The 12,415-nt window shown below is 42.1% G+C and overlaps 1 non-coding gene across 1 annotated transcript; it reads left to right on the top strand.

The window, feature by feature from the left end:
* Positions 1-11,619: 11,619 nt before the first annotated feature.
* LOC139017070 (U6 spliceosomal RNA) lies at positions 11,620-11,724 on the top strand. Its single transcript, XR_011472759.1, has one exon. It is a non-coding gene; the product is annotated as a U6 spliceosomal RNA (small nuclear RNA).
* The last annotated feature ends 691 nt before the right edge of the window (positions 11,725-12,415 follow it).

The raw sequence follows: 12,415 nt of genomic DNA, 5'->3' as shown, positions 1-12,415 counted from the left end.
GAGTGAAACGCTAGGCAGACTAATTGGGGGGAAAAGACAAAACTTACAATGTCAGGAATAAAAGAAAAGAGAACACAGGTCCTCAGACATTAAAAAGATGAAAAGGGAATATATATTATGTGCAACTTTATGCCAATACTAAATCCAACAACTTCAATGAAATAGACAAATGCCTCAAAAAATTGAAATTATCAAAAATAATTTAAGAAGAAAAAGATAAACCGAATATCCCTACATCTACCAAGTAAATTGGACTCATGATTAAACACTTTTCCCAAAGAAAACTCCAAGCCTGGATCACTTCACTGGTGAATGACACCAAATATTTCAGGAAGAAATAATCCCAATTTTACAAAGTCTTCTGGAAATAGAAGGGGAGGGGATGCCAGCATTACTCTGGCCAAAACCAAACAACGGTATTACAGGAAGAGAAAACTACACACTAGTATTTTCATGAACATGGATGCAGAAATTATTAACTAATTTTTGGCAAAGTGAATCTAACAATATGTAAAATGGATACATCATGACTAAATGAAATTTATCCCAGAAATATAAAATTGTTTAAACATCAAAAATCAAATCAGTGTAATTCATCACATTAACAGACTAAAAAAGAAAAACCATCTCAATGAATGAAGAAAGCTTTTGACAAAATTCAAATCCCACACTTTGTAATAACTCTTAGCAAACTAGGAATAAAAGAGAACTTCCTCAACCCCCACCTCCCACCCCCCAAAAAAAGTCATTGATGAGAATGATACAGCTAACATTATCCTAATGCCTTCCCTCTGAGTATTGGGGATAAAGCAAGGGTATCTGCTCTCCACATTTCTGTTCAGTCTTATACTGGAGGCCCTAGTCAGTGAAATAATGCAAGAAAAAGAAGTAAAAGTTATACATATTGGGAGGAAAAGAAAAACAGCCTCTATTTTTATACATGACCGTGTACGTTGAAAATCCTAAAAAAAAAAAAAAATCTACCAAAAAACTACCAGAACAAGAAGTGAGTTTAGTAAGATTGGAGAATACAAGATTAATATACAAAATCAATCTTATGTCTATTTACTATCCATGAACAATTAGAAATTGATTTTGAAACAATATCATTTACTGTAACATCCAAAATTATGAACTATTTGGGAATAAATTAAATAAAGTATTACAAGATCTGTACCCTGAAAACATTACTGAGGAAAATTAAGGAAAATCTAAATAAGTGAAGACTTATGTCATGTTTATGGATTAGAAGACCCAATATTGTTAAAAAATCAGTTCTCCCCAAATTGATCTACAGATTTGACACAATCACCATGAAAAGCCAAACAGGATTTTTTTTTCTTTTCTTTCTTTAGAAAATAACAAGCTGATTTTACAGTTTGTATAGAAATGCAAAGGGCCTAAGATTGCCAAAAAATTCTTTTTACATAAAGAACACAGTTAGAGAACTTACACTATCTTATTTCAAGACCTATTATAAAGCTGTAGTAATCAAGGCAAGGTGATGTAAATGTAAAAATATACATGTACAGCAACATAAGAAAATAGAGAGTCTAGAAATAGACCCACATATGTCTGGTCATAATTTTTACTTTCAATAAAGTTGCCAGAGCAATTCAGTAGTGAAATGATATTTTCAGAAAATAGTATTGGAACAAGTGGATATCCATATGACACACACACACACACACACACACACACACACGGAAAATACCCTGGATTCTCACCTCACATCATTTACAAAATTTAATTCAAAATGAACCATAGCCCACATGAAAAACATATTTAAAATGGATTACAGATACAAACATTATGGGAACTGTAACTGTAATAGCTCTGGAAGAAACTGTAAGAGAAACTCCTAGTGGGCTTTTGTTCAGCAAAGATTTCCTAACTAGGACATAAGAATATAAAATATAAACAGGAAAAATGATCATTTGGACTTTATCAAAATCACTGTGATAAAAATGAAAAGGTAAGCCAAAGACTGAAAGTACTCATAATATATATAACTTATAAAAGACTTCATCAAACATATGTAAAGAATCCTGCAAGTCAATAAAAAGACAACCCAACTTTAAAATGAGCAACAGATTTAAACGGACACTTCACCAAAGAAGAGGATATGAAAGGCACATACGCACAATAAAAGATGCCTATCATCATTCGTCATTAGGAAATTGCAAACTTCAGTCACTTTAGACATGCTAAGTGACTGAAAATAAAAATACTGACAACACCAAGTTTCGACAAAGACAGTTTCTAAGGAGAAGACACCAGGAAAAACCCTGAGCCAACTTTTAATGATCCAACTGGGGATACATGTCCTTCCCAGAGCACAGGGACTCTGATGGCCAGGCCTAGGTCACAGGACCATGTCCAGAGCTGAGCAGGGGCAAGGTGGTCTCATCCCCACCCTGAAGAGTGGTCCCCAAGAGGAGATAAAAGGAAAAGGAACTGATCTCAGAATAAAGGCAGGTTGGTGGGTGAGGGCAGCAGATAACTACTACCATGTGCTGCTTTGGGAACTAGGGAGAAAAATGTTTGTGTTTAATCTTCAGGATAACTGAGCCCAAGAGTGTAAAGGGAGAGAGTGGCATTTCCTTCCTACTGTTATGAACAGAATGTCTGCCCCCCCCCCCCCGACCCCCTCCCCCAAGTTCATGTGTTGAAACCCTAACTCCTAATGTGAAGATATTAGGAGGTAGGGCCTTTAGGAGGTGATTAGAGTAGATGAGGCCATGAGAGTGGAGTCTTCTTGTTGGGATGAGTTTCCTTATAAGAAGAAAAGACTAGAGCAGGGGTGGGCAACCCCTGGCACGTGTGCCAAACATGGCACGCCAGTAACTTTTGCTGGCACTCCAAACCCTCTCTTATAATCTTCCGTTTACAATTGTGAATCTTTGTTCTCAGTGATGAATTTTGTTAAGTCTCATGATAGGAGTAGCCTGACGGATGAAAGTAGTAGCTCGTGCATATCTCTGAAGGTCATGAAATATAAACCTGATGTAAAATCTCTGTCACCAGTGATGCAGCAGCAAAAGTCCCACTGATAATATCAAACAGAGTCACAAAGTTTTCTGTCGGACTATCAGTGTACATGTATACATTAAAAAATAAATGTATTTTTCATCATCATATACTGTGTTTTTGTTGCTCAAATGAATTTTATTATTTCTTCAAGGTTCTTCACATAAGTACACCTTAAGAGATATCAAGTAGGCATAACATGTTCTCAAAAAATTAGCGTTGGCACGCAGAAGAATTTTGAGTCAGAGATTTTGCTGGTTTTGGCACACACTCACAAAAAGGTTGCCCACCCCTGGACTAGAGCTTTCTCTCTCTCCACCGTATGTGGAAACAGTGAGAAGGAGGCCACCTACAAGCCAAGAAACAGGCCCTCACCAGAAACTGAATCTGCTGTCACCTTGGTCTTGGGCTTCCCAGCCTCCAGACCTGTAAATAAATAAATAAATAAATGCTTGTTGTTTAAGCCACTCAGTCTATAGTATTTGTTATAGCAGCCAGAGTTGACTAAGACACCCACATAGCATTCTCTTGTTACTGGCGATGTGGGTTCTCGGTTCTTGAGTTCGGCAAGGAAAGAATTCAGACTCGAGGATCTAGCACAAGAGGAAGTTTATTTAGCATGCAGAGTGCAAGTACACTCAAAGAGAAGATTTGACCAGGCTGCTCAGACAGCTGCCTTGGCCTTATAGAAAGAAAGGCAGAAGTGAGCCAGTGGCCTACATGGACTCTGAAAACAGGTTTAGGGTGTTAGCCCAGGACCTGCACTGCCTGCTGCTCTGCTGGTTGCAAATCTCATGAGAACCCTTAGAGCTTAGAAGAAAGGAAGCAAAGATACACGCCTGAAGAAAGAAGGTGCAGGCATGCTCTAGAGCAGTGGTTCTCAACCTTCCTAATGCCGCGACCCATTAATACAGTTCCTCGTGTTGTGGTGACCCCCAACCATAAAATTATTTTCCTTGCTACTTCATAACTGTAATTTTGCTACTGTTATGAATCATAATGTAAATATCTGAAATGCAGGATGTATTTTCATTGTTACAAATTGAACATAATTAAAGCATAGTGATTAACCACAAAAACAATATGTAATTATATATGTGTTTTCCGATGGTCTTAGGCGACCCCTGTGAAAGGGTCGTTCGACCCCCAAAGGGGTTGCGACCCACAGGTTGGTGACCCACAGGTTGAGAACCGCTGCTTTAGAGAGAGGGTGTGCACTGGGTCCTTTGTCTTAAGGATTTGTATTTTTTTTTTCTAAAAGCAGGAATTTTACAGGAGGTCTCAGGGGAAGGATATCAGTAGAATATTCATCAGCGTCCCAGGTGTGTCCTTTCAGGGTTGTAGCCTCTACTGATTGGTCAGCACTAGGGTGGGGGGGGGGGGGGGTCATTAGTCCTTGCTGCTGGTACTGATATCAGCCATGGCATCACTTTGCTGCTTTTCGGGGCCTGGAGCTGAAGCACACCTGAGGCCTAGATGTGACCTCTAGTTTGACCAGAACTCTGTCTCTGTGGCCAACAGACCCAAGGTTTTATTTCTAAGATGATTTGACGTGGATCAAAACATCATTGTCCCGAGGGAGGCCTTAATGCTTAAGGGAGTGGTCATGCAAGGGAGGAAGAGGTGGGCGAGTCAGGGGGTCGCATGAGGCCAGTTGGAATCCGTGTTGGTCTGTTTCCCCATTCCTCTTGCCGAGAAATTTTCCTGGCTTCTTACGATCCTGCCTCACTCGGAGATAGATGGGAGAGGAGCTAAGGAAGATGCCATCCAGGGAACCCTATCCTGGCCAAAACAGAAGTAAGGTATAGAAAGGAGTGGAGGTAAGATTGGCCTTGGTAGGGATCGGTGTAGTCCAGTGATGGCGAACCTTTGAGCTCGGCGTGTCAGCATTTTGAAAAACCCTAACTTAACTCTGGTGCCGTGTCACATATAGAAATTTTTTGATATTTACAACCATAGTAAAACAAATATTTATATTTTTGAGATTTATTTTATATATTTAAATGCCATTTAACAAAGAAAAATCAATTAAAAAAATGAGTTCGCGTGTCACCTCTGACACGCGTGTCATAGGCTCGCCATCACTGGTGTAGTCCCTTGACGGAAATGGCATAGGAAGTTAACTAAGGATTCAAAAAAGGATTGCAAAGTCAAGCTGAGTGGGTTCCATTGCACCATGTGACCGTCTGGAGTATGGGGGTGACTGAGCCCCCAGGGCCACTTCCATGCGCCACTTGCACTCGATCTGCAGGATAAAGACACTGCATGTCTGAAGTGTCGGACCGATTTTGCTCGATGGTAAATAATTTCAAGCACTTTTATATTAATACAAATAGGAATGCATTATGAAGTAGAATGCAAGAATGACATGAATTCAAAGATAAAATACCAATTTCTTGTTTGTCACTACCCCTCCAGGCTGCCTCTCTCTCTCTCCTTCATGTGAACTCGTCTCCTCTGCCATTAGAAACGCCTTGGTGGAAATTTGAGAAATATTTCTTTAAGGAATAAGGCCTGGGGATAAGGGATGTTCTTGGGATTTTTACAATGCCCAGATACTTTGCCAGAAGAGGAAACTAGGCGAGGATTTATAATGGAAAGAGATGGGATGTTGAGGACAGTGCTAACATCTGGAGAATTTGGCAGAACTGATGTAAGGATATGCATTAGGGACTGAAGTTCAGGGCTGCTCACGCAAACCCTACGAGCAGCTGCATTCCTGGGCAACATCTCATGTGGGAAGTATGGGGTCCTGCGCTGGCTTGGGGTCTGGATTAGTGTCTCTTGGTAGGAGTAGGAATCCAGTGTTCTTGGAGAGGCAGATTCATTTCTGGGGTCAGAGGAAGTTCATCTCAAAACAACAAGTTCTAGTGAGCCAGCTTTTAGCTTCGGAATTGGTGGAGGAGAGGGATGGAGCCCAGAGGTTTTGAGTTCCCAGGTTTTATAAAATATGGGAAATCAACAAAGGGTCATAAAAATCAGAAGACATTTTAACACAGAAAAAGGAAGAAGGACATAATGGAAATGACAGCCCTTCCCCCAGAGAAGGACCAATAGTTGGCACCTGCCCACTCCCCCCACCCCACCGTTACCCCCCACCCCCACCCTTCATCACAAAGCAGAAAACAACTTTATCACAGATCTCATCATTCTGAGGAACTGGGCACCAGTGAGGGACAGGATGGGTCCTACCTTTCATGCATTTTGGATGCTATGCAAATGACCTCCAGGAGGACTTAATTAAAAGACAGAGAGATCAGCTAACGCGACTGTGGTAATCATATTGCAATACAGGGTGTCCCCCGAAAGGGTATACACGCTATGTCTGCAGATTCTATTACATTTTTGAAAAGGGAATGTATTTTAATGAACGCTGTCTTTATAGTTACTCAAAGTCTGTATACATTTTGGGGGGACACCCTGCCTATAAATGCATCAAACCTACACATTATACACCTTAAACTTACACAACGTTAACTGTCAGTCCCATCTCTTTTTTAAAAAAGAAGAAGAAGACAGAAGAAAGAGCAGCTCCTGGCAATCAGCTGGACTTCTACGGCCTGACTGCAGGACAGCAGACGCTGCTGCTCCTGGCTGTCCTGGGCGGGGGTCGCTGAAACCCTAATCAGCACATCTCAGCTCTCAAGGTAGATTTTAGAGGAAGGGGAGCGAGGAGGGGTGGGTGGATGGGAGAATTAAATTGGCAATATAGATTCTTGGACTGAGGAGGATGAAGAAATTAAATGATTACAAACCCAAAGACCAACCAAAAGAAAAAAGAGGCGGGGGAGGGGACAATCAGCCTAAACCTGGAGCATATGTTCTGGAAATCCAATTTGCACATGGAGAGTGGAGGGGCCCTTGCAGAGGGGAGCAGGGGCTGAGGACTTGCTGGTGAACAGAGGGCCGTTGCCCTGGAGACCGTCTTAGCAAATAGGAAAATAACAGGGGCTTAAGGGAGAAAGGGAAATGGGGCCCTACTTAGGACGGTTGAAATCTTAGAAACCAGACCAGGACATGGAAGGAATGCATTTAAAGAGACAAGTACAGATTTCACTGCTTTGAAAAATGAAGATAGGAAGAAGGAAGCTACCTTGGTTGTTTCTGGGTTAGTTTGGGTCATCAGACACAGAGGTTTAATAGAGGGGGAGAGGGAACTTTTTTGGGAGCAGAAATTGGGGTACACTTGCCTATCTCCTAGCCTCTGTCCCAGAGGGCGCTATAAAATGGGCTGTCAGAGAGCCCCTGACAGAGAAATAACAGTAAAGCTAAATCCAGGGACCTGCCTCCCCCGTGCCCACGATAATAACGTGAGGTGGCAGATTTAAGAGAGGGACATCCAGAGCTATTAGCATGAAACCCGCAGACCGACAGGCTGGTTTCAAGGGAAGGCAATGGTTCGGGGAAAGTGGCTCGAGCAACTGTGGCCGGGAGTTTCGGCGTTAGCGCTCGATAAAAGTTGGTCTGGACCAGCCGTGGGCAAACTACGGCCCGTTTGAAATGAATAAAACTAAAAAAAAAAAGACCGTACCCTTTTATGTAATGATGTTTACTTTGAATTTGTATTAGTTCACACAGACACTCCATCCATGCTTTTGTTCCGGCCCTCCGGTCCAGTTTAAGAGCCCATTGTGGCCCTCGAGTCAAAAAGTTTGCCCACCCCTGGTCTGGACAGTCCTCTGCACGATGTCTATGTGTTTGGTACTAACTTTGAAGCTCTGAAGGGCGGGACTAGGGGAGGGGCTCCCACCGGAGGACCTGGAGAGGAGGAGCCCAGAGGGATAGGCCAAAGGGCTTAGCCTAAGGGGACAACTGGGAGAACCAGGGGAGCACAGAGCACAGATGTGGCGCTAAAAACAGTGACCATTAGCAAAGGAAGGAGGAATGGGGCAGTTGGCTATTTGGGCAATTGCTGAGAAGGGACTCAAACGGTGGTTCTCAAAGTGTGTTCCCCTGAACAGCAGCATCAGCACCACCTGGGATTTGGATAAAATGCTAAAGCTCAGTCCTCCTGAATCCGCAGTTTTTGCAATGGGGCCTGGCCACCTGCATTGCAACAAACAAAGTGAGAGCGATGCACACCACCGTTTGAGAACAATCCTACTAAGACATCCCTAACTTGCCTTTAATGGCTGCTGAGTGCAAACTTGCTAGGGAGCCGGGCTCCCCTAAAACCTCCGGGTCAGCTTAGACAGGGGGGTACACGGTGGGACACACCGAAGGGAAGTCACGAGAAGCCACATCTGGTGTTGACATCGGTGTTAGACCGACGGTGGGAGAGATTTTACGCAAAATTACCCCGCTCACAGAAGAGAGACACACAAGACGAGTTTCAGTAACAGGACTTTGGAAAGAATCAGAATTCGCTAATAATCTCTCCCCATCAGAGAACTAAGTCTGGATAACTACAGGTTTGTAATAGAAAAATTAGTGAACCCGGTAAGAGAAAACAAACACAGATGACCCTGTGATCTTAATATTGAACAGATCTACAGATGAGAAGGCCCTTGGAGTTGGGAAAGGAACATTTCCAGCTTGGAGAGATCAGGTAGTAAAGCAACAAGAAGCTTTAGGCATCAGGAACAAAAAACATGCAGAAATAATTAGATGGGGTCAGGGCACTAATGGAGAAGACGGTGAATGACTGTAATTTTCAGAGCTGTGAAGCCATAAATTGCACTGGGAGGACTGCCTGCTATTAGTGTAGCACTCTCTGCTCTCAAGATGAAGCAGCTGAAGGCTGTCGAATTGGTGAAAATTATTCCTGGAAAAAAGAAAGAAAATTGAATATGAAAGATAAGACGTCTTCTGGTACCTCTCAAAAGAGATGGGGGCCCACAGCCCTCGATATGGGGGCCTGGGCCATCTTCAGAGGTAAGACTATTTTCATGTTTTTGTAATCCAAGGATGGAGCTTTGAAGCTGAAAACTCAAGGGCACTGAATAAATAAGCAGGCTCCCAATTCTTGCTACCATTAAGATTCTGTGTTTTGTTTTGTTAATTCTCACCCAAGGATATTTTTTCCATTGATTTTTTTTAAGAGAGTGGAAGGGACTTGTGTGTGTGTGTGTGTGTGTGTGTGTGTAGAGAGAGACAGACAGAGACAGAGAGAGACAGGGAGAGAGACAGGGAGAGGGAGAGAGAATGTCATTGACGTGAAAAGATACATTGATTGGTTGCCTCCCACATGTGCTCCAACCAGGGCTGGCGATCCCAGGTATGTGCCCCTGACCGGGAATCAAACTCGAGACCCTTCGGCATGCACTAACCACTGAGTACCGGCTAGGACTAAACTTTTGGTTTTACAGAGAGGCAAGGGAAGGGCCGAGCCTGTGAGGCAGCGATTCTATAACTCCATACAAAGTGTACAGAGGGAACAGAAGCTGTTGCTCTGGAAAGTGTCTTAGTTTTGGGAAAGACAGATGGCAAACGAGGAAATAACAGCGACTTAAGGAAAGAATCATAAGACCTAGTTCCCTCTCCAAGTTCTAACTCCATAAGCTGCTGGTGCAGCAATAAGAAATAAAAGATAAGATATAGAGTCCAAATGAGGGAGGATCAAGCCACTAGGAAATCCAAGAATGAGAACTAGGCAAGTGGGTAAGCCAGAAGTGGACGACGGCCAGAGACCAAGTCCATTTCAAAGCTTTCCTCTGGCCCCTCTCCTATTTTTTTCTTTGCTCAGTTTTTAACAGCTGTATTGAAATATAACTGGTGGACCAGAAGCCACAAACATTTAAAGCATATCATTGCATACATTTTGACATAGGTACACACCCCTGAAATCATCACCATAAGCAAGGTAAGGATTATCAATATTTCATTACCCCCAACATTTCCTCTGCCCCTCTGCAATCCATTTCTCTTTCCCTTCCCGACCTCCTCTCGGCCATTGCCATCCCAAGCAATCACTGATCTGATTTTTGTCAATTTCTGTTAGACTTTTCTAGAATTTCATATACATGGAACTGTGCAGCATGTATTCCCTTTTGGATGACTTCTCTCACTCAACATAATGATTTTGAGATCCATCCAAGTTGCTATGTACATCGACACTTTGTTTTGTTCTTTAATTGTTAAGCCGTATTCCCTTATGTGGAATCAATTATATAGCCATCAATGATCAATTCATTTATTAATTTATCTAGTCATCTGTAGATGGTCATTTGGGTTGTTCCCATTTGGGAATATGATAAATTAAGCTATTATGAACATTCATGTGCAAGGCTTTGTATGGCTATGTTTCTCAAGTAAACGCTGATGATATATTATTTGATTTGGGTTTAATTTGCTTAAATTATTAAGAATTTTTGTGACTGTGTTCATGAAAGATATTAGCATCTCATTTGCTTTTCTTACAATGCCTTTGTCCAGTCCTGGTATTAAGGTAAGCCTGGCCTAATAAGATGAGTTGAGAAATGTTTCTTCCTCTCTGTTTTCTGGAAATTTTTGTATAGAATTGGTACTTTTCTCCCTTAAACTGTTGGTGGAATTTTTAACTAAAGCTATCTTGGCCTGGAGGGGTTTTTGTTGGTTAGTAAGTTTCTTGGGGAAGGGAGGTTTTTACAAATTCAATTTCTTTCATAGACATAGGATTATTCAGGTTGCCTCTTTCTTTCTGAGAAAGCTTTGGTAGTTTGTGTCATTGTCAAATTTATTGGTATACATTTTTACACAAATCTTATCCTTTTAATGTCTGTTGGAGCCATAGTGATATCCCCTCATTTATTCCTGATATGGATAACTTGTGTCTTTTCTTTTTTTTTCCGGATCAGTGTGGCTACAGAGTTATTTATTTTATAAATGTTCCCAGAGAACCGGCTTTTAACTATCTCAAAGAATGAGCTCTTAAGCAGTTTCTAGGACCTTGAAACATTAATTAATACCTTATCACAAGAGGGTTGCAGAACCATGTCTAAGGTATTCACTTAGTGAAACTAAAGTAACTCAGGTTATCAAGGAATTGTGCTTGAATGTAAATTTATCATCCATCCCTGTACAGAGGTCCCGGCAGGATCAACAGAGCTAGCTTTCCCGATACCAAGAAACTCAATCCTTCACTGGGAGTCAAAAATCTACAGGTGTTCTTAACCCAGTGTGAGAGTTCTGCGGGCCATGATTTTCTAGGTGCTTTGTGAGTCCTCTGCCCCTCAGAGCCAAAGATGAGCATGGCCAACACGGAAAAAGAAAGAAAATGAAAATGACTGATACTAGGAATACAAGACAGACCTCACCAATATAAAGAACGATGAAGCAATGTTAACACTTGGAGTGGGGGAAACGAGTTAAGTCGGCTCGCGTGAATTGCGCGTACTCCGCGGGAGCCGTCTTAACTCGGTTCATATAGATTTGCGGTGGAGTGCGGGAAACGTGTAAACTCGGGCCGATTGTAACTGCGTATTATCAAATATTTGTTTGTTTGCCGTTCACAAAGATACCTACCTGCGTATGCGAACCGTTTCATACCCATTGGGGTAATAGGTATCATAAAAATCCCTGATTTTGCGCGGGAAACCTAAATAATTGCCCGCGCCATCTTATATTTTGGCGGGAAATTCACCCCACACCGGAGTGTTAACAACAACTCCAGTGCTCGCTTCGGCAGCACATATACTAAAATTGGAACGATGGAGAGATGATTAGCATGGCCCCTGCACAGGGATGACACAAATTCGTGAAGTGTTCCATATTTTAAAAAAAAAAAAAACACACAACAACACACAAAAAAAACTCTAGCCCTAGCTGGTTTGGCTCAGTGGATAGAGCATCGGCCCGTGAACTGAAGGGCCCTGAGTTTGATTCCAGTCAAGGTTGCAGGCTCCTTCGGGAGGCAACCAATCTATGTGTCTCTCTCACATCGATGTTTTTTTTCTCTCTCCCTTTCCCCCTCCCTTCCACTCTAAAAATCAATGGAAAAGTATCCTCAGGTGATGATTAACAATAACAAAAAAATCCCTCTATGCCTCAACATTCAAAAGCTTTGATAAAAAGACCAATTCCATGAAAAACACAAATTATCAAAACTCACTACAGAAGGAAGAGATAAAAATATTTTGGTGCCCTAACCGGTTTGGCTCAGTGGATGGAGCGTCGGCCTGCGGACAAAAGGTCCGAGGTTCGATTCCAGTGAAGGGCATGTACCTTGGTTGCGGGCACATCCCCAGTAGGAGGTGTGCAGGGGACAGCTGATCGATGTTTCTCTCTCATCGATGTTTCTAGCTCTCTATCCCTCTCCCTTCCTCTCTGTAAAAAACCAGTAAAATATATTTTAAAAATATTTTGGATAGCCTTGTATCTATTAAAGGAATTAAATTTGTGGTTAAACACTCCCCTCACCTTCCCACCCCCCACCCCCCAAAAAAACCTTCATGGCAAGGTGGTTTCT

This window comes from Myotis yumanensis, unplaced genomic scaffold (assembly GCF_028538775.1).
Source record: "Myotis yumanensis isolate MYYU_CA2020_CCGP unplaced genomic scaffold, mMyoYum1.0.hap1 SCAF_9, whole genome shotgun sequence".
NCBI lineage: Eukaryota > Metazoa > Chordata > Mammalia > Chiroptera > Vespertilionidae > Myotis > Myotis yumanensis.
The sequence above is the reverse complement of the archived record's forward strand: the minus strand, read 5'-3'. Positions and strand labels throughout refer to the sequence as shown.